The 25,428-nt window shown below is 33.3% G+C and overlaps 1 protein-coding gene across 3 annotated transcripts in view; it reads left to right on the top strand.

The window, feature by feature from the left end:
* Positions 1-199: 199 nt before the first annotated feature.
* EcR (Ecdysone receptor) overlaps positions 200-25,428 on the top strand; it is a 310,735-nt gene continuing 285,506 nt past the window's right edge. The window contains exon 1 of one of the 3 annotated variants that reach the window (XM_074113808.1): positions 200-619. The gene's annotated coding sequence lies outside the window, so the exon portion shown is untranslated. The remainder of the gene's footprint in view (positions 620-25,428) is intronic. The other 2 variants (XM_074113805.1, XM_074113809.1) reach the window with 2 other exon arrangements.

Raw genomic sequence — 25,428 nt, 5'->3', positions numbered from 1 at the left:
GTGTGTGTGTGTGTGTGTATACATATACAATGTGTACATTAATACATACAAACGAGCGCCGAGCGCGCGCTTGTGTTCGCTTTGCGTACGTACCCAAAGTTTTACTGAATATAAAAGTGGGGGTAAAAATAGAATGATGGTTGTAGTGAGAGAAAATACATACATATACTGTGCAGCCCTAAATGTAGTAGTGGAGGGGATATACTCCATGTGGAGGGGATGAAAAGTAGCCAACTTCTAGTCAGTCTGCTGTGTTTAGCTGAGTGTGAAACATACGTTGTAAAGGCCCGGGGAGTTTTGTCATACTTTTTATTTGTTGATTAATTACACGTTTTATTGCTTTCATTTTAAATGGTTTTATTATTTATTTTTTTATTTGATAAATCTGTTTTTTTAAAAAAAAATTTTGTACTGTTAAATTTGAAAAGTAATAAAATTATTCAGTAAATATTTACTATAAACAGTAAAAGGAACAAAAGTATTTATTATTTAAAAAAATACAATTATTAAACAATTAATGCACCAGCAAGTTTTAATTTTATTTTTATTCTATGGTGATATTTTAATGTTTTTTTAAAAATAAAACTTGAAATACCAGTGAAGGAATAGCATTTATAAGGTATTAATTTATTATTAATTTATTAATTTCAATTTCGAACTCATTGCTTCACCGTTATTGCTTTCTTTTAAAAAAATATATAATTTCTCCTTGTCAAAAATACGTTAAATGCCCCCCAAGGATCTATTAAACAAATCTTAAGAGGCTGTAAAACTTTGAAAGTGTTCCGAAACAAAGAATCCATTCATTTTATTTTATTTTTTTAAGCGAAGAAATTTAAGTTTGTTATAAAATTGTGTAAAAAAACAAGAATTTATTGAGGTTTTTTGTTTTACGATTAAAGAAAAACAATTGTGCTGTTATAGTTTATAACCTTTCATTAAAGGAGAATCATAAATAGTAACCATTTTTAATGAAAGCTAAATTTTTTAATTTTGGGGTAATTAATTTTTCTTAGTAAAAATTTAAAATAATTAAAAAAAAAGAGTCTTTTAAAAAAAAAATTTTTTTAAAAGCCGGTACGTTGTGTATGTACATAATATGTTTCCCCACATTTACTACACACTAACACAGTTGACACAATCATTTTCGAGTTTAACCTTCAACTCTTTTGGGGCTGGGTATTGTACTGATAATATTACAAGGACGAATCAATGATGTTACTTTGTTTTTTTTAAAAAAAAACAAAAAATTAAAAAAAACTTTTTTATAAACATAAAATTTTTTTGTTTTATGTTTTAAATAAAATTTCTATAAATTAAAATTCTTGATTTTTTAATTTTATTTTTAGTATTTTGCATTTTGTTTTTTACTTTACCAATTATCTTTTAAAAATTTATCGTTTTCTTTTCTTTGAGCACAGATTATTTATTGTCTTATAGTTTATTCATAACCTAATTCTTATTATTTTTTATTCTTATTTCGTTACACTTATTGTTTTCTGTAAAGTATGTACATAATGTACTCGACCCACATTGCTTGATCACTCAACCAAATTAGTATGTATTTATCTTTTGAAAATTAAAATGAAATTCCACGTTGTTCATTTTATATATATATTTTTTTGTTTAATTTAAAATTAATTATTCCTTCTTTTTTTTTTTGTTTTCTTTAAATGGTGGCCATATTTGTTATTCTAATATTTAATGGATAATTTTTTTTTTTTTTTAGACGTGAGTTTATTTTTATTTTTGAGATTATTTGAGGTCATGAACTTTGGTGTCCGCAAAAAAACGAAGCGTATTTTATTTTTTCGGATAAATGGAGAAAACTTTTAGGGCTAGTATTTATCAAAGAAGATAATAAAATAGTAAAACCCAAAAATATAATCTCTTATTTTATTTTTCTGCCAATCTTTTTGCGTATATTTAACAAAAATTTTATCATAATTTTAGAAAGTTAACGATTATTATTTTTATTAAATTTTTTGACAAAATTCTGTCTACATAGTATTATTTTTTTTTTAAATACTGTAATAATATTAATATAAAGTAACATAATATTTAAAAGGCTAGTCCATTGCCGTTCAGATATAAAAAAAAAAAAAGGCAGACCAGCTCTCACCTGTGTCCTAGACCTCGTTATGCCTTCACTCGGCCCAACACTGTTACCTGTTCCCACCTCCACTACACTATATCTTCCATTAAACTAAAATAAAGAACTCTCTCGATATTAACTGAGATTTCAATTTTTAACTTTGTTTTTTATTTTTTTTCTTATTTAAAATAATATTTGAATCAATTTTTTATTAATTCAAAAAAATTTACTTTTCTCTTAGAGCACGCCTGTGCAACTGATTTTCTTTTTTAGTTTTGTATGGACAGTTTTTCTAGAAAAACTGCATTTTCTTCTGGGTAGATTTTCCAGATGATAAACATTTTATTTCAAAATTGGATGCACCATGGCCTGTTTTTTGGAGTGAAATTTTTGGTTTTTCAATAGAGGTTTCCCCAATAATTTTCAATCGATTATTAATCCAATAGTACTTGGTGTTTTAATCGTTCCTAGATTTTTTGTTGTTGTTGTTGTTGTTATTGATGCACCTTATATTAATGGTTGTCTCGTTACTCCCAAATAATACTTATTAAATACTGAATATTTCTTTTTAATACTTCAATACATTTTTTTCCACATAATTTTTAGGTTTTGAAACTTGTCAAGGGTCATCAACATCCAGAGCTCTTTTCTTTTAGTGCACTGCTGTTCTCTGCACACTGTTCTTTTGCCGCAAACAATTACTATCTATTTTTGAAGCTATAAGAAGCTTCTAGGAAGAGTAAGAAAATCTAAAGAACAACAGCTGGTTTCGAAACCGGCATCTCCGTGTAGCTAATTGAACACGAATTGCTTTAATTTAGCTTTGAATTAATTTTTATATTTTCTTATTATTAGTTACAGTTAGTCGATAAATTTCAAGATGAAACACTGTCTTAGTGATTACAAAAGGCTTCGTGAGTTTTTTTGACAATCCGTACGTGTGATGTTGACGCGCCTTAAATAAATAAATAAATTAATAAATAAAAAAATGCTAAAGCGACTTATTTATTTGCTTTGTCTTATAATACAATATATATATATATATATAATATCGATAAGATTTTTAGATGGAATTTTCTCGAAATCGACTGTAACGATTTTCTTTTAATGTCGAATTCTCAATGCAGATCTATTTCCCAGGGAAATTCTGCCTTAAGTGTTAATTAAGCTAGAGATAGAGTTAAGCTTTCCTCTAAAGCCTGATTTAAGCGCAATGTACTGACCTTTAAAGTACTAATGTGTTTTAATTATTCAGATGTTTATTTTAATTAAAATTATCGGCTAGGATTTCGTTTTTCTCTGATAATATTATTTATAATAATAATAATCTTTGAGACTATTCTCTATGATCTATCTGCTGAGTGGATATTTATACATACCGGATATTGTATTAACAATTGCATTCAGCGACTGAAGAGGGCAGCACATATACAATGGGCAGTGCTTCCTTTATTTCTTCTTAGATTCCTCTTGCACATAACAATTACCTCTAGAGAGAGTATTTATAATTGTGATTATAATTTTTTTAATTTTTTATTTGTATCGGTTTTAAATTAATTTTTTTCTTTATTATTATTAATTAATATTGGCCGAACAAGAGAGAGAGGAATTACAGGTGGGGCGGAGACTTGTTAAGTTTTTCGTAATTTGTGATTTCCACCCCCCTTCACGCCGGGAATTATTTTATGATTTTCTAGCAGCTGAAAGGGAAATTGATGTAAAAGTGGTAGGATCCACAGTGCTTGATAGTATCGTTGATTTCATTAGTCCTTAGCCATTTTTTTTTTTTTTGACAAGTTGACAGATTCTCTATACTAAACTGAAGAATCGAACTCTGATGATGCATGAAAATTCGAATCTGTCAAAAATACGGGGGGAAAAACAAGCGGGTCGTCTGATAGAAAATTAATTACGTTTAAAGTAAGGAAGCTAGGCAATGTATTGTAATATATTATATATACGATACACCTTTAAAATAACTGTAATATTGAAATTTTAATTAGGACTTGAAAAAAAATTAATTTTACTTTTAAGAGTGGCCCATTATCTTTTAATGATATAATTAAATTTTTATTATATATTAAATAGAATTAAAAAAACCAGCAGCTTAATTTTGTACTTATGATAAGAGCGATTTCAAAATTAAATGTGTATAAAAAGGGAAACAAAAAACAACACAAGTGAAATTGTGTATATCTTTCTAAATTGTCTCTCTTTATTGTAATTCTAACAATTTCTTTGTAGCTCGGAATTTTTACTAAGCGTTAAAATTGATTTTCTTTATTACGTAACGTTGCCCCGCTTACCTTGGGCTTTACTTAGACTGAAGACTTTCTTGGAACCCCAACACTAGACTTAAAAGAGCAGAACTGAACAGACGCTATCGACTACTTAAAAGACTCTTAGACGATAGATCAAAACTCTCTCTGGACAACAAAAAGACTGATTTATACTTCTATTTTGAAACCCATCTGGGCGTATGGAATAGGAGCTGTGGGGTTCAACCAAACGCTCCAATCTCCAAAGGATTCAATCTCTTTCAATCTAAAATACTTCGAACTATCGTAAACGCTCCATTTTATGTCTCCCAACCTGGACTATACAGACTGACCTTAACCATTCCTTTTATCACACGATACAGAAAACTCCACTTCAGCCTGCAATCTCATATAGATCCTCTAGCTCAAAAATCTTTCTTCAAGAACTCTTCCTGACAACCTGGACAAGACAATTCTTAAGAGACACTGTGGCCTCGTGATCTCCTTCTCAAGTGAAGAGAGCGACTAATAGCCTAATATTTTGGAGTGTTACCACTGGGTAACTTCTCCACTCGTATACCTCTGTAATTCATAGTTCTGTTATCATTGTTACTTATAGCGCCAACGCGCTGATTGTAGCAAAAATAAACGCAAAAAAAAAATTATAACGTGGGTATAGGGAAATTGAATCTAACTACATCTTTGTTCAACATTCATAATTCTTGAGACGCCTGGAGTTAATATTTAACTTTTCTGATCGCCTATATGAGGAAGTATTGAAATTACTTCAAATTTATCGTAATTATTAACTCAGTAGTTGAATGGGAGGACAAATTCTCTGTGAAATAGTTTATTTTATTTATCTTTTTTTGTTATATTTGGAAATGGGCTTCAACTTTTGTTAACTTTAAATTCGTTTAAGAAACTGCAATGATCAAAGGCTTATCTCGTTTATTTTGATAGATTTTTTTTTTGGGGGGATGCATCGTTTTGGTGGAGGTACACCTTAATTATCTTACTAAAGTGGGGCAGCTGTAAAAAATGCACAGATCTACTATCTTTTATTAGATCTGTAATGATATAAAATGCTTATAAATAAGTATTAATATCAGTTGTTAGAATCTAGTTTTTACCCATCATTTATTGAAGAGTAAAGTGCTAGGTGGAAGTGTAGTCAAAAATCTCTTCACCAAACTATCACTATGATGGCTGTATATTCAAAACTATAACCGTGCTTACTGCGATAGATAAAGTCAAAGATATTAAGTAGCATTACGGGCAAAATCGCACATTTAATTTTTTAATATTATTTTACTTGTATCAGAAATATTTTGCAACTAAACAATTCACAAAATAAATAAATTTAGCTTAGTAGATAGGGGAATACTGGGATTCCAATACGGAGATCATGGGTTCGAATCCAGCTGATGGTCTTTAGATTTTCTCTTTCTAGGAACTGCATACTGCGTACAGCTCATTGTCCGGTGATGGGACAGTGTTGTCTGAGAACAAGAGAACACTTCGGAACCCGGCCGAGCACTGGAAAAAAAGCTCCGGGCGCCAATAACCTCAGATATTTGCGCGCTTTAAATACTCGTAAAATAAAAATGAAAATAATAAGATTCCCTTCGGTTACCACGACAATTTGAATAAAACTTTTGATTTGAGAAGGAGGTTATGTGCGCTGTATTGCCACAGAACATTATAGTATTATCTGTTTGTAAATAGTTTGTAGATTCTAATTGAGGTAGTGTTTTGGGTGGGTGTGTGCGTAGTAATGAGTCGGCATACAGTTTAGATCTTAGCGTTTCTAGAAATTAGTGATGCTGAGGGGCTGGAGGGAGCCTTAAAATAGATTTCCTTTCCCTGTTCTAAATACAGGCCTACAACTACAGTATCTTCTTAAATACAGGCCCGTCCGCTGTACTTCACCCGAGGACACTATATATACATTATATTGTGTAGATAGTTTTCGGAGAGATGTGGGAGCGTTTCCTTCTCTGTCTCTCATTCCTCCCCCAAGGAACCCACATATCGTCGCCTAAGAAGTGATACCTTGTAACTAGAAAATATCAACTTTACAGGAGAAGGAAAAAACAGGATATAAAATTCATTTTAAGGCATACAGTAATTCTTCTTTCAATATTAACTATTAGTGTGACTGTCGTCTTGAAAGTGTAATTTATATAAAATAAATTTTATATATACGAATTCATTTTTTATATAAAAAATGTAATTTTCGTTGAAATTGTAGTTACGAGGTATCACTTCTTAGGCAACGATATACAGTCTCTTTATATAACTGAGATGTGTCTCAGATAGTCTACGACAGACAATGGTGGACCATGATCTTTACCTCATCATAGCTCTAGTCACCATTTGTATCATATGTTTGCCCACTGCCTTCTTAATTTGCACTTTAATTCTAGAATCTAATTTACGTATTTTAATACTATTTTTAATTACAAAAGATATTTTTAAATTATAACTTCTTTAAAAGTCGACGTTTAATTATAGCTTTGATTTCGTGAAAAATATTCCAAATCACGTTTTACTTTTTCTTTCTTCATGTTAAGAAAAAGTTGCTGAGTCAAATACGTTGCTGAACTTCCTCTACCGGAAGCAAATATGAGCTCCAATTCATTCAAGAAAGTACGCTCAATACGTATTTCAATTCTAAGATGGGCTGTAAAATTCATTTCAATTTCAAAAATTTCTTTCTCCCCAAAATCATCATTTTGATTTATTTAACAAAAAAAAAAAAAAAAAAAAAAGCATGTTAGGACCTGCACTGACATGCTGCGCGGTTATGTTTACAAAATGTCAAGGCTGCGGACAAAGGATGGTTAAAATTGTTCCTTTCACCGAAAACAAGTCTGTCAACTGTGCAGGGGGGGGGGAATTAAGCTGAGATTTTTAAGTAGAGTCCTGTTTTTAATGTACTTAAATGATGTTACTACTCACACGACTTTTTCAAGGTTTTTTTTTCTTAGGTTCTGACTCTTTAAGTATAGAATTTCTTTAATTTGGAATTTCTACTTGTTTAATTAAAACTGGGGAAGAAAACAATATGTTTATTACTAGAAAATTTGGTAAATGTTACGCGAACTACTAGATTACTTAATTAATTGACATTGTTACTAAAATTTTTTTTAATAAATTAATTATCTCATTCACACAATTATCGTACAATTAATGATTTTTTAATATTGAGGCAGGTAAAGATTCTTTTTATTATTTTACTGTGCAGTAATTTGTAATTCAATCTTAAATATTTACTTAAACCTGCAAAAATTAATTTAACATTTGTGGGTGATGCTTAAAATTAATAGCATATGTTTTTTGTTGCGATTGTATATAGTGAACAGGTTTCAACATGTGTACATTGGCTCTTCTATCCAATGTTATTATATTCTCCCATTAATTTGCATACATATGTGCAAAATGTGCTTGATAGAAAGGAAGTAATAATGTTGTGTACCAACCTACACTTGTCACCAAAGTAGATTTATTACGGAATTTAAACAAAAAAACTGGTAATAAACATCCACAATTTAGTTCCTGTATCCTGCAATTCGTTAAGTTTTCCTCAAACTATGATTGTTTACTAGCCGGCTTCAATATTAGGACTAATAAGTTAGACGGTAGCGATAGAACACCGTCAGGGCGGTGAGAAGTCTGCTGGTGCCCAATATACTTAGATTTTTTGACAAAATTTGATGTTGAATTAAATTAAAATCAATTAATTTGTTTGCTAAAAAAATAAATAAATAAATAACTTATTTAGGCAATTCATTAAATTTGAGATCAGCTGACCCTATTTAAAAAAAAACAAAATGACCTTGAAATTTTAAATTATACTTTTAAATTCCAATTAGTTATGAACATTTGTCTGTCTAAAACAAATAAATGATTTAAAAAAAAAAAAAAAAAATGGTACCCATTTACCTTCATTGTTTTGTGACCTTAATTTATCTGCACCTTATCTGTGATAACTGTTCCAAGGTGTTTTCCCAAATTTTGTTCCTTTTTTTTAGATTTATCTCAGTTACAGTTGGCTACAATGTTTCAATTGTTACAATAATTGTTTGATTATCTGTTCTTCCCATAGCCTCTGTTCGCTAATAACGTGGATGCTGCAAAATAAAGCTGGTTGTGGTGACTTAATCGACATTCTTTTGTTTTTTTCCGCTTCACTTTTTAAAATTTTATTTCACTTCAGTCTAGGTACATTTTAATACCAAAACACTTTTTAAGCGTTGCGTTTTTTTTACTCAGTCAATTATCATCGAAAAGAAAAACTATTGTAGAACTTCGTCTAAGTTCACCCGAAATCCTCATTTCCACCCAAACGGAAATGGATTGTACCAACGTAGAGTTCAGGAAAACGCCAGTTTGTAAGGAAATCTGAACTACCCTAAAATGAATTTTCATTAAAGAAAATTTCAATTATAAAGAAATCCGCCGAAGAAAGTTTTGGAGAAAATCGCGGAAAAATGTAATAATATTTTCCAAAAAAAAAAGAAACTGGTTCTTTCGGGGTCCTCCATTATTCATCAAGCTCCTAAATTTTGGTCACTCTCTTATTCTTAAGATTAAGATAGTAGATGGGACGGGTCCTAGCCCCACGGCACCGCAGCCACAAAAGACTTATTGTGCCAGCCCCTTCTTAGTTCTAGTAAGCGAACACTCCCCTGCTAAAGAGGTTGAGGACTTTCCCTACTAGTTCTTTTTGCGCTACTATCTCCTTAGGTCTCAGCGTTCCAAAGGTTTCATAGCGCAAACGTTCGATTGCAACGCAATCGAACAACAGGTGAGAGGTCGTTTCCTCCTCTTCCTGACATAATCTGCACAACGGCTCCGATCTAAAAAAGCCCCCACCTTGCGCAGATGCTTCTTAAACCTACCGTGCCCCGGTGAATAGGCCAGTAATCAGAGTAATCTGATTTCTGTCCAAACACAGGGTCTCTTTGGATCTTTGCTTACACAGCCAAGGCATCAAGGTCTTGCTGTGTTTAACCCCAGGACATATCACCCAGTTCTTTTCGTGCTCCCTTCAGATCCACTCTCTGAGAGCCGCACGAACCGAACCCCTGGTGATCCCCAATTCAGACTCTGGACCGATGAAAGGAGCGTTAGCTCCATTCCTGGCCAGACAATCAGCTTTTTCATTCCCTTCAATACCCACATGACCCGGCACCCATTCCAACCGAACTCTTATTCTTAATTCCTATTATATGTGAAACAGGCCTATAAATTTCACTATAATTGAACGTTAGGTATAAGCCTATCAATATTTCACCTCCCAGACGTGCTCTTAATCGAATTATCTTGAAGATTTCCTGGAAAATCTTGACCAAAAATAAGAAAATCGCTTCAGTAGTGCCGCTTTTCTGGTTCCCAGATTTTTAGACCAAGAATCTTAGTTCATATGTTGTACTAAAATTGGAGTTAGTTTGAATATTCTGTGATGTTTTATTGCTTGTGAATTAAAATCATAAGAAATTTTTTTTTATCACTTTATAAGTTTGTCTTAACTCACAATAACGAGTATTCAGTTAACAGTTCTTTTTTATGGAGTGTCCGAAAACTGTGTTAATACACCCTTATAAGGACTTAACGTGGTTCTTTTGTGCTCAGTGGTGCTACCCTATTCTGTTTCTAAAAAAAAAAAAAGGCGTAGGGTTTGACACCCTTTCTGTAACAAGAAAAAGGGCAGGGGTAACAAAAAAACGTAATCATTGAGAGGCCAATTCATGAGAAACCAACCGCCTGTCGAGATATATTCAGTACAATACCAAACCATCTGTATTCACTTATATTTACTATTTACTAAATTACTTTCTTTAATTGCTGTAAGAAGTGAGTAGGTTTTAGATTATAGTGGGTGTAAGATTTTTGTCAGTGGGTACGCTAAATTCAAATATTTGCACATAACTATCTCATAGTAAGCAGTGGATGGTCTACGTCATCCATCGATGTAGGAGAAAATCTTGCTGCAAATTAAATTTCCCTGCGAAAAGTGCGATTTTTTTCCACATCACTACAGTTGTACAAGTTTTCAGCTTTACTGGGCGATTTCCTGTTTGTTCGCAAAAGACATACGCTTCGTTTTTTGTGCTTTAGCAATTCTAGGCAGGTTTTTCCGTACACCAGGATGTTCTTCTGTCAAGGTTCTTTGGTTTTCTTGTTCCAGCATTCTTCCTTAACTTCTCTGCAGTTCGCGATCTACCTCTTCTTTCCTATCTGTGTCTCTCGGCCCCTTGTAGCCCTTTTTATTGTAGCACACTAATATGTCACATAGTCTTGTTTCTTTTATTTCCTCTTCAGCTAGTTGTATCAGGCGCCACGATAGCTGAGCGGTTATAGGCTAGACCCGCAAAGCTAAGATGTATTGTTGGTTTAGTGGGTTCGATTCCGCCGGTCTAGGCCTTGGATTTTATTTAATGGTTAATATGTGGAATTTATAGTAAAGTATGTTAGGCGGTTATAGGCTAGACCCGCAAAGCTAAGATGTTGGTTTAGTGGGTTCGATTACGCCGGTCTAGGCCTTGGATTTTATCTAATGGTTAATAAAAGAAATTTACAGTAAAGTGTGTTTGCTAGTCGCCTCCGTCCACGACACCTAATTTGGTAGTTGGACGTAGAGCTCCGCCTGAAAAAATAGGCAATTACTTTACTTTTACTTTAGTTGTATCTTTTTGTGTCATTATTAGACCTGTATGAGATCTCGTCTTCCTCTCTTTCTCCGTTCAGCGACCTCGAGCTGGCACAGTGTCTCTTGGTTAAAGTACAAAAACTCTGATAAGGAAATGAATATTGGGAGAAATGTCTGCCCAAAAACTGATAGCTTGGCCCAGAAAAGGGAACTTGCCAAACATCCTGCCAGGAACACTCTCGCTCCTTAATTTCCAAGTCCAACCACCACACCCCAATTCTCCTCCAGATGTGCTCCTTAGGGTACTACTACCTAACAAACATGACCTCGTATATCTTTTCACCTCCTATCTTAGTCAACATTATACGTACTTCTTTCTACTTGGCAATCTATCGGCACCCATAACTTTCGTTTCCCCTGCTAGCTCTCGCTTATCTCTCTGTTTAATATTAACATTATTTACCCCACCTGAGCACATTTTACACAGGAATATCGATATTATTTTTTTTTTTGCGGTGTTCTCAAGGAAGTGTAACCACAAGCGTCCATCCCTCTAAAGAGCCACTTTCACTACAAAATGCGGTTCGATAAGCTAATATTTGAGAGAGAGAGAAAATGGAATACAAAGAATAAATAAATAAAAAGAAAATTAGGTAACCGGAAGTGAGATTTAATTAAATGTATTTATTTAGAGTTTCAGTTTGTGCGCATGTGTGTATACAAAGAATAAAATAACTAAGAATGTCACAGAATTATTTAAAATAGCATTTAGTTTTAGTAAAATCGCATCTAAATTTATCTTAGGTTTAGGCTGAAAGCATTGATTAGGAAATTCATTTATATTGAAGTGAATTTTCCAGTTTTTCGTGATTTTTTGTACGAAAAGTTGCTCCATCGATTTTTCTTTAAGATTCGAACACCCACTTATTATACACTGAATCCTTTTAGGGATGACCTGCTTTTTATCATTGACTGTTATCCCTTTAACTGATGACTTCCGTCCACCTATAAACTTAGCCTGAATTCTGGGCCAGTAGTTGTAAACGTCAAGAAAATCTAAACAAATTCCCCTTCAAATTTCAGACTCTTCTCTAAGCGCGAAGTCCCAGATTTCACGATAAAAGTACGATAATAGATAGTCATGCGTATGTACACATCAGATTTAGGTAAAAAAAGTAAAGTAATTGCTTATTTTTTCAGGCAAGCTTTACATCTAACTACCAATTAGGTGTCGTAGATGGAGGCGACTAACAAACATACTTTACTATAAACTCATATTAACTATTCAATAAAATCCAAGACCAGGGGAATCGAACCCACTAAACCAACAATACATCTTAGCTTTGCGGGTCTAGTCTATAACTGCCTAACATACTTTACTATAAATTTCTCATATTAACCATTAAATAAAATCGAAGATGTAGAAATAGGGAATCGAACCCACTAAACCAACAATACACCTTAGCTTTGCGGGTCTAGCCTATAACCGCCTAACATACTTTACTATAAATTTCTCATATTAACCATTAAATAAAATCCAAGACCTAGACCAGGGGGAATCGAACCCACTAAACCAACAATACACCTCAGCTTTGTGGGTCTAGCCTATAACCGCCTAACATACTTTACTATAAATTTCTCATATTAACCATTAAATAAAATCCAAGACCTAGACCAGGGGGAATCGAACCCACTAAACCAACAATACACCTCAGCTTTGTGGGTCTAGCCTATGACCGCTCGACAATCGTGGCGCCTAGATTTAGGTACATACACTTATAATTAAAAGATTATTCCTAATTTCAAAGGATTGATATTTAATAGGCACTGACTAGACTGATATTTAAGCAGTATAAATTAGTTTGGGGAAGCTTTCTCCAGCTGGACTTTAATACCGTTCAACCTTAAAGTTCATCCTAAAATTGTTTTGACCTAAATTATTATTACAGGTGTGCTCTTAAAGGAGCCCTGCCCCAGCTATTTGTAAGGTCATTGTGTGTGTGTGTTTGTTCGATTTATTGTTGTGTCGCCCCTTTTAATACTGGGTCACCGGTCATGACCTTAATAAGGGAAACCACTGACTTAATTATTCAAAAGAGGTTACCTTTCCTTAATTAAATGAAATCTATAATTTTTTTTCTTTTTTAAATAACATTTAAATATGTTTGATTTGATCGCTTATTATATTACTAAGTATATTATGGGTTTATTTTAATCTTTCAAGATGTTATGAAGTAGAGGTCTTAATCTAAAAAAACCTAGACTATATTTATACAAAGAAAATTAGGTGGCTCAATTAAAATTCACAAATTCACCTATTCTGATAACTATTCTAATCGCAACTAATCATCAGAATTGAACAACGTTTTCCGATTTGAAGACTTCTTGAGCGGGTGTTCATGGCTTAATTCTCTCTGGACGAATGCACTGATGTCATTAATTAAAATTTTAGCGTTTTTTAAAATTTTTAAATCAGCTGCTAGATTTGAACCCAGGATTCCCGCATAAGAATCCAGTATGTTAACCACATAACTTAATCTCTTACTCACTCTTTTTTTGGTACTATTCGTTTTTTTTTAGAGATACTCTGAGATAGATGCATACCTTAAAACAAAAAAAAATCCACTTTTAGACCTAAGGTGACCTTGAAACGGATTTTGGGGGAGGAGGAGAAATTGATAACAGAAAATTCACCTGAACTTTTTTAGGGTCTCATCACTCAGGTGATATTGCCGATTTGCTTATTAGATTACTATATCTTTGTGGTTTGACTGTTCTATATTCTAAGATGTAAGATGCACTGCACTCTGCCAATAATTGCTATGCAACATTTGAGCAAATTGCAATTCTCTTGTTGTGTGATATAATTATTTAATATATATATATATCGTAAGATGAAGGAATCTATGTTTAGCGTGTTTTTTACTTAATTAGGTCAGAAGTACACCTTGATTCGAGGTCTGTGTTTAATAGACGAGTTATGTAGGTCCTTAGGATGAAGTGGTACATTAAAACTGTCCGGTAGGACCAGTTGTATAAGGGTTGACGTCAAAAACTGCACGAAAAAGCTGTAACGTTGAAAAACACCCAACTTTGACAAATTTGTTTCTCTTTTTCTATAAAAGATAAAATTCCCAACTTTTCTTTAAAATACAGAGCAAATCCTCCTTTTATAAGTGTAATTTTTTTTTTTTGCAACTGTAGTAAACGATCTCTTTCTCTCTGACCATCTAGAGTAGAGAGTGGATTATAAAGTGTACGGGAGATTATGGTAGCTATAATCATTGGAGTCGATTTTTAGTATATCGAAAAGTAGCGAGTCTGAGAGATTCGTTAAGTACATGTCTTGACATGTTTCTTGACGTTTACTGCTAGCTAGTTCAGGGACACCAGGCGGAGCAGGCGTACAACAATATCGGCCTGAAGACCACTTTTTTTTCTTTTTAGCCGGAGCAGTTTGTTCATCTCCGCGTCTCGTTGAGTGTGAACGGAAAGAGTAATCTTGAAAGTCAGTTCACCGGAATTGACCGGAAATTGAGTTAACAACAAGTCGTGTGAATCTTGACATCAGATTTGCTTCTTCTTTTTTTTTTAATTTCGAAATAGTATTTTAACCTCTTGTTTACTAAAATGAACACATGCATTTCAGGTGTTCTGTATTAGTGATCGGCCATTAGGATGTTCTCGAGCTAAAGTGGGAGTGCAGGAGGGTAGTTAGTCTGGCAACCTTTAATAGAGCGCGCAACAAACATATTTTGGCACCCGGTTTAAAAAAAAAAATAAAAAAAATAAAGAAGTAATATTTATATTTAGTATACAAGGACTTGGAGACTCACCGTCCCTAGCGAACAACGACTTTTTTAAAACACTTCTAATACTATATTAGAGTTATTATTAGTTTCTATTTTTCGTTCGTAATTTAAAATTTATTATTTGTTTATTATAGTTTGTATAAAGGTCATTATACTAATATAGAGAATATAGCGCTTGATTTCACTTCTGACTAGATGCTGGGTTTTCGTAATGTTCATCGGTTTTTGGTGACTGATTCGATTAATCCAAGAGGTAGAAAGAATATGGCCAATTCTTCAGTCATTGTTTTATATTTTGGGTCAAGCTTTCGACCTTCAAGGCTATGGAACATATTTTAATATGTTTATATTTTTATAATTATGGGATATAATGTACATTACGAGGGTCGTTTGAAAAGTCCGTGCAAAAATAAAAACTACTTAATTTTTTGGGGTAAACCTTTTTTATTTTTCAACATAGTCTCCTTTTAGGCTTATACACTTCGTCCAACGCTGCTCTAGTTTGTTGATCCCTTCCAAATAATAGGATTTGTCCAAGTCTGAAAAATAGCCATTCGTTTCTGCAATCACCTCCTCGTTTGAATAAAATCTTTTTCCCGCCAGCCATTTCTTCATATTGGGGAACAAATAGTAGTCCGAGGGAGCCAAGTCTGGAGAATAGGGGGAGATGTGAAACGAGTTGGAACCCTATTTCCATTAATTTTGCGACCACAACTGCTGAGGTGTGAGCTGGTGCGTTGTCGTGATGGAAAAGGACTTTTTTGTGGGCCAATCGTGGGCGTTTTTCTTGCAGCTCGGTTTTCAAACGGTCCAATAACGATGAATAATATGCACCTGTAATAGTTTTACCCTTTTCCAGATAGTCGATGAGGATTATTCCTTGCGAATCCCAAAAGACAGTCGCCATAATCTTACCGGCCGAAGGAACGGTCTTCGCCTTTTTTGGCGCAGATTCCCCCTTGGTAACCCATTGTTTAGATTGTTCTTTGGTCTCAGGAGTGTAGTGATGTATCCATGTTTCATCCACAGTGACGAAACGACGCTTAAAGTCCTGCGGATTCTTCTGGAACAGCTGCAAACCGTCCTTGCAACTCTTCACACGATTTCGTTTTTAGTCAAGCGTGAGCAATCGCGGCACCCATCTTGCGGATAGCTTTGTCATGTCCAAATGTTGATGCAAAATATTATGTACCCGTTCATTCGAGATGCCCACAGCAAGCAATCTCACGCACCTTCACTCTTCTGTCATCCATCACCATATCATGGATTTTATCAATGATTTCTGGAGTAGTAACCTCAACAGGGCGTCCAGAACGTTCAGCGTCACTTGTGCCCATATGGCCACTCCGAAAATTTTGAAACCACTTATAAACTGTTCTAATCGAAGGTGCAGAGTCACCATAATGTTTATCAAGCTTCTCTTTAGTCTCCTGAGGCGTTTTGCCTTTCATAAAGTAGTGTTTAATCAACACAAGAAATTCTTTTTCGTCCACTTTTTGAAAATCACTCGACTTCCTCGATTCAAACGAATGCCAAACACAAAGAAATAGACCGATCTGGCTGAAACTTGGTGTGTGTTCTTCCAAGAGTAGCTACTAACTAAACATAACCTCGATACGCGCCAGTAGTGCTAACTCTCTGACTTTGCACGGACTTTTCAAACGACCCTCGTATTTTGATTTAATATATATTTTTTTAATCATTTATTTAGATTTAGTTACAATAAACTCATTGCGTTATAAGCAACAATGATAACAATAACCCAGCGGTAACACTACAATAACATTTTACTTCTCACTGATTCTCGTCATCAGAGAGGAGATCGCGATGCCGCTGTCTTTTAAGATGACGTCTAGAAGCGTTGGAAATGTTCTGGAAGATAGATGTTGCACCAGTGGTTTGTGAGGAGATTGAATGTTAAGATGGAATTTTCTGTAACTGGTTTTCAACAGCTTGTGTGACACAAGGAACTGTTTAGGTCTGGGTGAATGAATGGTTTGGTTTGGTGACGTAGAAAGGAGCGTCAAACTATAAGAGCAAAGAATTTTAGACTGCAAGGACCTGGATTCTTTAGAGAGATTTGAGTTGATTTGGTTATACCTCCACAGTTCGTTGCCATAATCCCAGACTGGCTTTAATATTGTTACATAAATGGAGTGCATTGTTGTCCAGAGTGAGTTTGGTTCTGTTGTCTAGTTAGTCTTTTCAGTTGTCAGAAGCGTCTGATGAGTTCTGTTCTCTTAAGTCGTTTATGAGGTTTCCATGTAAGTCTTATTTAAAATTTAAATCAACAAAATTTTCTGCAACAAATTAATGTTCAATTATAATTCTATTACTGTATCCCTGAAGATGACTTCTAGGTTTAAAAAATTATGACTGAAATTGGTAATATTCTTTCTTCCTTTAAAAATTGGTTCTCAACCTAAATTGTAAATCAGGAAGGGTATTTCGATTTTATAAAATTTTCTATTTTTCCACAGATTCGATTAAAGTAACTTAAAGTAGGATCGATTTTTGTTTATAGCAATTTTTTCTTTTTCGAAAATGTTATTTTTAAGACAAATGTATATAATATTGAAGGCAACCGCTAGTTTTTAATATAAATTCCAAGTTTAAAAAAAAAAATCACTTAAGCTGCGGTTAGAGAAAGACGTGGAAGTGATTAATATTTTGCTCGGCCTAAAACAAGTTTTTTTATACACCCAACTGTGCAGCATTAATCATGGCAAATGATTACTTAAGACGCAAAATCTTATAAGAAGTTTTCTTTGAATAGATCAAAGACAAACATGCCAAGGATTTAGAGTACGTTGTCAAGAGAGTCATGCCCATAAATTCATCGTTGGGCTATAAAATTTAATCAGTGGGTCTTTAAATGCTCAACTTGACTTTAAAAAGTAATAATTTGAACAGATCGTTAAATTTTATGCTCATTTTTAAAAAAAATATTTTCCCGGTCGTTTTATGAGGAAAGTTTTGAGAATATCTAACGTTGGCCGGGGAATGTCCTCTCAGGCGCTGTACCCAGCATGGCGTCATGGTAGCTCATAAAGGTTATAGGCTAGACCCGCAAAGCTAAGATGTATTGCGGTACTAGTCTATATTCCCAATGGTTAATTACAGTAAAGTACTATGTTAGGCAGTTATAGACTAGACCCGCAATGCTAAGATGTATTGTTGGTTAGTGGATTCGATTCCCAGACTAGGTCTTGGATTTTATTTAATTAGGTAGTTAGACGTAAAGTCAATCTGAAAAAGATAGGCCCTGTATCCAGCAGAGACTAATTCTGCTGACTACTTGAATTTCTATTGATACCTTTTGCAAGGTCCCCCCCCATCTATACAATTTGTTTCAACTATAGCATTTTTTCCAGTCGTAACGTGTCAATGGTGAAATGATATATATATATATTTTTTTTTTTAACTTAAGACTTATACTTAAATTTAGAAAAAGCGGGCAAGATGTGTATGGGTAATGTTTTCACGAATTTCAAAATGTTTTCAAATTCTAAGTGAGTTAGAAGCTCGACAAATTTACTGAGAGAAAATCGAATGAGATTTTGAACCTGACTTTTCCATTTAAGTTCTTATTTTATTTATGAAGTGCCCTCTCCGTTGTTTATTCAAGAAAACTGCTTACAATTAAGCATAAAAGAATGTAATGAATCTAAAAAAGCTGCATCATATTTATAGTGGATTGTAAATTTAAAAGATGTATTTATATTTAGATATACATGTATGGAGTTCAGATAAGAGTTGAAGGTCATAATATCGCGCAACTTACTCTATATATCTATGAGTAAGTTACTCCTTACACAAACTACTCAACTAAATATCCTATCGCTACTAACATATAATTTAGAATTTTTCCATTCTTAAATATTTAATTATAAATAAATGAAGTAAATTTCTTATAAACATGGAATATATATTACATTTTCATTCAGCTCTTGATGACAAGCCATCTCACTGATAATTCGCATACTTCCCGTGTGTTAATACCCTAAGCAGAAGTCGAGAGTTTAGAGTAAATATAATAATTGGACGCCGAGCGGTTATATGCTAGACCCGCAAAGCTAAGATGTATTGTTGGTTTAGTGGGTTCGATTCCCCCGGTTGGATTTTTATTTAATGGTTAATATGAGAAATTTACAGTAAAGTATGTTAGGCGGTTATAGTCTAGACCCGCAATGCTAAGATGTATTGTTGGTTTAGTGGGTTCGATTCCCCCGGTTGGATTTTTATTTAATGGTTAATATGAGAAATTTATAGTAAAGTATGTTTGTTAGTCGCCTCCGTCTGCGACACCTAATTTGGTAGTTGGACGTAAAGCCCGCCTTAAAAAATAGGCATTAGTTTACTTTACTTATGTATACTTAACGTTTTGGGTTTTCTTGGTAGTACATAAATCTAAAATTCATTTTTTTTTTTTTTTTTTTTTTGCAATTTACCTTTTATAAATTTTGTTGAATTACTTCTCTTTACAGACCAATTTTACTTGTACTTAAATTGAACTACTTTTTTTTTTCCAATCCAGCTGTTTTTATTTTATAAATTCTCTTATAGAAGAAGCGTGAACAAATAGTTTGGTACAACCATATTTACGAGTAGATATAAAAGAGAACTCCGGAGCTAGGTTATGTTTAAAATTTATATTAATCTATTTAAATAGCCGTGGTTCTTCCTTTTAAATAATTCATTTGTAACAAGTTTTAGTTGGCTACTCTGATCCGCCATCTTCTCATCCTGTTTTTGTTCATTTTATATTTGTTTGTTAGAGATTTGTTTTTTGTTTTTTTTTTCAACAATTTTTTGGTTTGTTCATTTAAGATTAACATTTACTGTTAGTTGGGTATTTTAATATTGTGAATCCAAAAGTTATGGATAGCAAATATCATTGACAGGTTTTTCTGAGTGGAGTAATACAATTTTTTCAAATTCTGGAATGTTTAACCATCCAAACAGTTGCCCGCAAGTTTTGTGGAGGCATCAGGAATAGATTTTGGTTCTTAGCTCTTTGGTATTACAGATTAATGTGTTAGATCAAATATGAAATCAAATGATTGAGGTCTTCATAAATCTTAAATCAAAATATGTAATTTTTCCTTTTTAAAACCTTACACACTGGATATCGTAGAATTCTTAAAAACACAATGTTGAACATTCTGAAAATTAAGAATTTTGAAATAATATGTATTTCTTACTTAAAGCTTGCATGTAAATTTGCCATATTTTATGATAGAAGGGCCAACCTTTGCCATTTTAAAGGGCTGAACAAATTTTAGCGTGCAACTTTTTGCACCCTCTCGATTCATGAGAGGGTTTCCTTTCCAATCTAAACTCACGTGCTACACTCTGTTGTTCAAGATTATAGAAGATTAGTGGCTATTTGCTCTGTATCGGACATATCTTGTAGCTGGGTTTGTAAATATTATTTTATATTTATTTAAATGTACTATGTGTGCTTATTAAAACATGAAACGTCAAACTGGTGCGCGACCTTTTACCCCGATTTCCTTTTACTACGATTCTCAGGGTGTTTCTACGTAAATATATCGGTTTTGATTTTATCCTGTTGTAACATGCATAACCATTTTCGGACTTTCATCCATCATCAGAGGTAGCCCCAAATTCCCCCCAAGAGAAAAAAAAAAAACTAAAAAAATTGTTTCAGTAAAGAGCTCTTTCCGATTGGCCTATTTCTTTTAAATCCAAAAACTCTCCGATAATGAAACAAACTAAATAAAATTTCTTGTAATTATTCTTTTTTGTGAATTTTTTTTAATGATCGTACTATTTCCGTTACTGAGCCGTAAGAAGACACTATTTACATACATATACTTTGTATTAGTAGGCCCTTAGTTTTTTTATCTAACTAATACAGTGGTTGTTATAGTTGTTTTTAGTTGCTGCTTCACTAGCGTGAAAGCTGGAGCAAAACTATGTTCTGTGTTAGTGTACACGCAGTATAAGTAGGAGGTGGGGGAGAGATTGACCCGAAAAGTGTGGTGACGTCACCACTATGAGTCTATTTCCTCCCCACTCTTATTGTATTAAAATGTGTTTCTCTCTCTCTCTCTCAGTATAGTCTCTTTTTTTTTTTTTTTTAATATGTACACTAGAATAGACTATTTCTATTTTTACAATTTAAGTCGTTTTTTTTTTCAAGCATATATAGAAAAAGAAAATAAATTTTCTGAATTTGAAAAACGATATTGCGTGATGACTCACACGACTTACTTTTACCATTATTCTCAAGGTCGTAACTCATTAATATCCTGCTCCAAACTGCGGATATTTGACCCCCCCCCCACATATTAATTCTCACCAAGTTATAGCTGAGATATTAACGCAACAGGAAAAAAGAATAATAGTTTGCATAATACAGTCGAACCTCTCAATAACGGACACTGGCCGGGGGAAAGCAAAGTGGCCGCTGTTTGTAGGAGGTCCGTTAGAAGGAGTGTAGGCAAGTTTCATAATGAAAAAATATGGGCTTTTTTTTTCCAAACAACTATTTAAAAATTATTTATTATTAATAGATTTAAAAACGGACATAATTGCATAATTATTGCAGCTATATGATATGCATCAATTTTTTCTTAATTATCCCAAAAAATTTATCAAAAAACTACATATTATTGACTTATTTAATAATTTTTATAGTAATCATTACATTTATTCATAACAATAATAATTTATGCTAAAATTATCATCATACTATCATCTATTATTAGAAAAATAAAACAAACCTTTCGCCAAGTTGACGATGGCTCGATTTGGTTTTTACAAAATCTTCCAACACATTTATTTTCTCTTCTAGAGTTAACCACTTTCGTTTTGTGAGATATATCGGAAAAAATAATATTGTTCGTCCAAAGTTATATTGAAAAATTATTAAAATGGTACAAGATGTATGGAGCTTATATGGGAAACTTTAGGAAAAACCAGAAAAAAAAACAAAAACTTGAGAGGGGATAATTCTTTTTATCACCGCGTCAAACGAATTTTTAATAATAAGGTGGTCTCGTTGGTGGGAGGTGAAACATTTAATCTGTTCCCCCAAAATCAATGTCCGCGCGGTCGCTATGTAGAGTGTCCGTTATGATGGAGGTTCTTTTATATAGGGGTAAAACGAGTAAATCCAAAAACTGCCCATAAATGGAGGTGGCCGCTAGTGAGAGTGTCCTTTTATGGGAGGCTCGACTGTAGTTCTAGACCCATATGTGTTGAATTAGGCACCTTCCTCTATGTTGAAATTCAACAAATAAGACTAACTTAAATAAATAGCAACAGGGTGCATAAACTAGTTCTAAGTTTGGCCATTTATGGCTCCAAGATCCGTTCACCTATCGCTAACATACACGATATTGCACAAAATGCAGTACTAATCGGAAGGAAATTGGTCTAAAAATTACTTTCCTAAAGCCACACTTTGCATAAATCCGCTAATTATGATGTTAATGAGCCCCCCAACAAGAATAACGAATTTAACATTTTTTTTTCTGTTAACCAAATTAATTTTTGGTACAACTACAGCTGGGTTTTACGTCATTTTTCCCAGCATCATAAGTAGATTTTTCAAGAGAAATAGTGATTAAGAGCAAAGTGAGGATGAATCTGGTACAAAATTTACATCCAACTTTTTATGGTGTATACTATTTGTGAATTTGACGTTAACAAATTATTGTTTATTATTTGTTTAAAGTTCCAAGACAAATTTATATTCATTCTAGAGAATTTATTAATTTTATCGTACAGTTTATGGTAAGAAGTATTTTAATATCCAACACAGTGGTACCAACATTCACTAACCCACTAAAATACCGGTTTAAACTCACTTTTCTCCTCTATACGATATATCTTGTTCTGGGGGAACGCGCATGCGTAAATAAAATTACAAAAAAAAACAGATTCCTCTCACTATTTATTACTACGCATGCGCGTTCGTTTTTTAGTTCACTTCCCCCACTTCTTAGTTTTTTTCTTTGCTTAAACTTCGGTTATAAGTTTTGAAAAACCAATTTATAAATTGAAAAGTCTCATCAAGTGGGAGGCAGGGGTGGATTAAGTGTGTTGCAAAAGATAATAAATATTGAAGAAAAAAAAATCTTGAACTTCGCAAAAATTTCACTCTTTTTTTTTTTGAGATTTTCACGCAAAAAAAAGTTTTCCCAGTTTTCCCTATTTTGGGCAGCCTGTTTTCCAGTCACCGTTCGCCCAGCAACGCCAGGACATCCTCCTTCACTCTGTCCAGCCAACGTAACTTTTTTTTGGCCTGCCTCTCTTCCTACCCGCCGTGCAGTAAGCCTCCTTCGGCCACGTCATCATCACACATTCTAAGCCACATGTCCCGCGCCCATCTTAGTCTGCCTATTCATTTAGAAGCAATTGCAATGCTCCGGGTCCTATACAAAGATAAGGACATTCCAAAAATCCTTGTGATGCTTGCCCTTGTTGTTTTTTTTGCCTTCAGGTTCAGTCCGGCTTTTCCATTATTTGGTTTCATAATATTAGTTAATTTAAGGAGAGTGGGTTATCAGTCCAAAGCTTCCGAGACACAATGGAGGGGCTGCCTTCTCCTTTAGCTTCTGGACAGGCTATCCTTCTCAGGGCCCTAGGAGCGGAGACCCTAGGTCATGTTCTGTAATTGACCTTTGTCTGTAGTGTGTGGTGTATTGTGTGTATATCAGATGTACACTGTTCTGGTGAGTGCGCACGGTGTACTGTACTCAGGTAAAAGCCCCAGTAGCTGCGAGAGACAATGTTTAATCCAGATGTTTAAGCTTAGCGTCTTCTAGAGGCATGTGAGAGTTCTGTGCCCTGAAGTACCTGTCCATTTTCAGATACTTCAATGTGAGCTTACAAATTACTAGTTTGATCTATTTTTTTGGCAATCAAATATAAAATGTTTTCATTTACTATCAAGAGATGATAAACAGATATTTGTTTTTTCTTTCTGTTTCAATTATATTAATTGAAAGGAATTTGATTATTCCCTGAATAATTGTTGTTATTAAAGTAAATGGATAAAAGAATGGTTATTGAAAAATAGAATACTGACGTAAACATATCTATGAACAAATTTATGAGTGGTTATATGGAGAAAAAGAGAGAGACCATTTTGGTAGATAGGTAAGGTGGGGGGGGGGGTTAGTGGAAGTTAAAACCACCGCCAGATAGTGAGCGTGCGATCTAGGCAGCTGTGGATGGGGGCGGCTGAAGGGTCCAATAATTGATGCCCAAGGTGGTGTTCTATATAGTGACCCTTCTCGCTGCCCTTTAAACAAAAAATAATAATAATAAAATTGAACTTTATACAAAAAAAAAAAATAAAATAAAATAAAGTAACCTTTATACCTCCTGAACTAAATTTAGTTCTTTCCCTTTTATGACGATAGACAATTTCACTCTTTAAATCAGCCCTTTGCTGGTATTTTCAGACTATATTTCATCAGGTTTTAGTATTATTATTATTATTTTTTTTTTCAATATTAAGCACAAAGTAAAAAAAAATATAGGACGAAGTATTTTTATAAATATGTATATCACAAACGCTTGTATTTAAGTATGTCACGTTTTAACTTATCGATTTCTATTATCGATTTTATGTGTCTTATAATTAAATTTCGATTTTACTTTCTCTTTTTTTTTCTCATTAGACTTGGTGGCTGCACTTTCTTTTTAAGCTTCAAATTAATCCAAAATATTTGTTGGACAAAATTAACACTAAACCTACCGGACATTTATGCAATAGCTATTCCTACAGTGAGCGGTCAGTTGATCGGACTTTAAAATTATTTAAATTTCTCATTAAAGAATGAAGATAATAATGATTTAACAATGAAAAAGCATAGTTTCTTTTGTTTAAAAAATAAATCTCGTAGATTTTACTCTTTTTTGCACCATTTGTTTATAAATTTATAGGCTTCTTAATTGCACATTTCCCGCATACGCTTTTTTTTATATTTTAGGCAGCATTTTTTTAGTCCTATTACATTTTTCAGTATCTTATTTAGCTATTTTCCGACCATTTGTTCGTGTACTAATATTTGTCATGCTTTTGCAATGGTAGTTTAAAGTTTTGCCTTGAAATTTCACTTCCGGTAGTTTTTTTTATACAAAATGAAGTGAAGTTTAATGGCGGTATGATGACGTTGTAATTAGAAAATTTGAACCAAATTTAAAAAACGGTCAAAACTTTGTTTTTTTATCATTTTCTTTTTACTATACTAGGTAAAAAGGAAATGTGATCGTGAAAAAATTTTTTTTCCCGGAAATTGAGTTTTTCCCCAGAAATATGCACTTATGAGGCGAGCTAAGTCCATAAAAGTAGTTTTTATAATTTCATATTTAGTGGAGCTTCTATCAGATCTGAGTATATTGGCTTTTTTTTTGGAGCAAAAACTGCCACTTTTCTGATCAGCCTTCAGCACATGCGCAGTTCTTTACTTCTGTTTTGGTTTCTGCAGGGTGTGTGTGTTTGAATTGTGAGAACTTCTATTAGATTGAATCCCAAGATGTTGCGAATATTTGACGCGTTCTTTTTTTTTTATATATATATATAAACAGAAAAATTTCATTGGTCAATCTATTTTTGCTCTG

This window comes from Rhodnius prolixus, unplaced genomic scaffold (genome assembly GCF_049639745.1).
Source record: "Rhodnius prolixus isolate KJV_2025 unplaced genomic scaffold, Rpr scaffold_7, whole genome shotgun sequence".
NCBI lineage: Eukaryota > Metazoa > Arthropoda > Insecta > Hemiptera > Reduviidae > Rhodnius > Rhodnius prolixus.
Note: the sequence above shows the minus strand (reverse complement) of the source record. Positions and strands in the feature narration are given on the sequence as shown.